Source organism: Corella eumyota, chromosome 3 (assembly GCF_963082875.1).
Source record: "Corella eumyota chromosome 3, kaCorEumy4.1, whole genome shotgun sequence".
NCBI classification, from domain to species: domain Eukaryota; kingdom Metazoa; phylum Chordata; class Ascidiacea; order Phlebobranchia; family Corellidae; genus Corella; species Corella eumyota.
Genome location: NC_137492.1, coordinates 14,490,028 through 14,492,527, shown reverse-complemented (window position 1 = coordinate 14,492,527; position 2,500 = coordinate 14,490,028). Strand labels below are relative to the sequence as shown.

The 2,500-nt window shown below is 53.8% G+C and overlaps 2 non-coding genes across 2 annotated transcripts; both read left to right on the top strand.

The window, feature by feature from the left end:
- Window positions 1-59: 59 nt before the first annotated feature.
- Window positions 60-1,870, top strand: LOC145747734 (small subunit ribosomal RNA). The gene has a single exon (XR_014282447.1). It is a non-coding gene; the product is annotated as a small subunit ribosomal RNA (ribosomal RNA).
- A 245-nt stretch (window positions 1,871-2,115) lies between these two features.
- LOC145746603 (5.8S ribosomal RNA) lies at window positions 2,116-2,269 on the top strand. Its single transcript, XR_014281383.1, has one exon. It is a non-coding gene; the product is annotated as a 5.8S ribosomal RNA (ribosomal RNA).
- Window positions 2,270-2,500: the final 231 nt, after the last annotated feature.

Genomic DNA, 2,500 nt, shown 5'->3' with positions numbered 1-2,500 from the left:
TGCGATACCGCGACGGGGAAAGCGAAAGACTCCGTTCGCGTATTTTGTCGGCCGATAGTTACCTGGTTGATCCTGCCAGTAGTCATATGCTTGTCTCAAAGATTAAGCCATGCATGTCTCAGTACGAACTTGCGTACGGTAAAACTGCGAATGGCTCATTAAATCAGTCGTGATTCATTTGATCGTAAATTTTACTTGGATAACTGTGGTAATTCTAGAGCTAATACATGCAAAAAGCGCCGACCTTGCGGGAGGCGCGCCTTTATCATATCAAAAACCTGCCGGGCTTCGGCTCGTCTTGTTGGCGACTCGGGATAACTTTGCTGATCGCACGGTCTTGCACCGGCGACGGATCATTCAAGTGTCTGCCCTATCAACTTTCGTCGGTACGGTATCTGCCTACCGAGGTTCTTACGGGTAACGGGGAATCAGGGTTCGATTCCGGAGAGGGAGCCTGAGAAACGGCTACCACATCCAAGGAAGGCAGCAGGCGCGCAAATTACCCATTCCCGACGCGGGGAGGTAGTGACGAAAAATAACGATACAGGACTCTAACGAGGCCCTGTAATTGGTAATGAGTACACTGTAAAAATTTTAACGAGTATCCATTGGAGGGCAAGTCTGGTGCCAGCAGCCGCGGTAATTCCAGCTCCAAAAGTGTATATTTAAGTTGTTGCGGTTAAAAAGCTCGTAGTTGGATTTTGGGCGCAGGCGTTCGGTCCGTCGCAAGGCGTGCACTGTTCGTTCTGGCTTTACCTCCGGTTTTCCGTCGGTGCTCTTGACTGAGTGTCGGCGGCGGCCGGGACGTTTACCTTGAAAAAATTAGAGTGTTCAAAGCAGGCGCTTCGCCTGGATAGTGTTGCATGGAATAATGAAATAGGACCTCGGTTCTTTTTTGTTGGTTTTCGGAGCGCGAGGTAATGATTAAGAGGGACGGACGGGGGCATTCGTACTGTGCCGTTAGAGGTGAAATTCTTGGATCGGCGCAAGACGAACGACTGCGAAAGCATTTGCCAAGAATGTTTTCTTTAATCAAGAGCGAAAGTCAGAGGTTCGAAGACGATCAGATACCGTCCTAGTTCTGACTATAAACGATGCCAACTAGCGATCGGGGGGCGTTATTTTGACGACCTCTCCGGCAGCTTGCGGGAAACCAAAGTCTTTGGGTTCCGGGGGAAGTATGGTTGCAAAGCTGAAACTTAAAGGAATTGACGGAAGGGCACCACCAGGAGTGGAGCCTGCGGCTTAATTTGACTCAACACGGGAAATCTCACCCGGCCCGGACACAGCGAGGATTGACAGATTGAGAGCTCTTTCATGATTCTGTGGGTGGTGGTGCATGGCCGTTCTTAGTTGGTGGAGCGATTTGTCTGGTTAATTCCGATAACGAACGAGACTCTGGCTTGCTAAATAGTTACGCGGCCTTCCCGGCCGGCGTTTAACTTCTTAGAGGGACTAGTGGCGTTTAGCCACACGAGATTGAGCAATAACAGGTCTGTGATGCCCTTAGATGTTCGGGGCCGCACGCGCGCTACACTGACCGGATCAACGTGTGTTCGCCTTGGCCGAAAGGTCTGGGTAACCCGATGAACCCCGGTCGTGCTAGGGATAGAGAATTGAAATTATTTCGCTTGAACGAGGAATTCCCAGTAAGCGCGAGTCATTAGCTCGCGTTGATTACGTCCCTGCCCTTTGTACACACCGCCCGTCGCTACTACCGATTGAATGGTTTAGTGAGGTCCTCCGATTGGGCCCGGGCTCGACTGGCGACGGTTGGGTCTTGGCCCGAAAAGACGATCTAACTTGATTACTTAGAGGAAGTAAAAGTCGTAACAAGGTTTCCGTAGGTGAACCTGCGGAAGGATCATTAGCGCGAGAAAAAAAATCGAAGAGCGAAAGAGCAAACACCGGGACGGCGACGTGCCTCGGCGCGTCCGCCGCCCCGCGATCAGGAACTTGTTTTGTCGGCGTCGAGTGCCCGAAGGCTTCATGCGGTGCGCGGGCTTGTCGCACTATTTGTTGCGACCGCGACCCGCTCGGCGTCACGCGATTTTTTCAGCCGGATGGCGAATCGAGGTTAGGAATCGAAGAGCGAAAAGCAAACAAACAAACGATGGCTCTTGGCGGTGGACCACTCGGCTCGCGAGTCGATGAAGGACGCAGCAAGCTGCGTGATTTAATGTGAATTGCAGAACACATTGAGCATTGACGATCTGAACGCGTATTGCGGCCTCGGGTTCATCCCGGGACCGCGTCCGTCTCAGGGTCGCAGAAACGACAACGGCCGGCGGGATCGGCTCCGCGACGGCTCGGCTCGCGTGCGTATGCCCGGCGACGGGCAATCGCCGCTCGGTTGAAGGTGGAAAGTTTTGGTATTCGGGCTCGCGTCAGCGATGCGTGGCGGCCGGCGAGCCGCGCCGCGTCCGCTTGCCGCCCGAGTCGCAACGACGGCGCTGTCGACCTCGAGCTGGGGGCCTCGACGCGTCGGTCGCGATTCGCG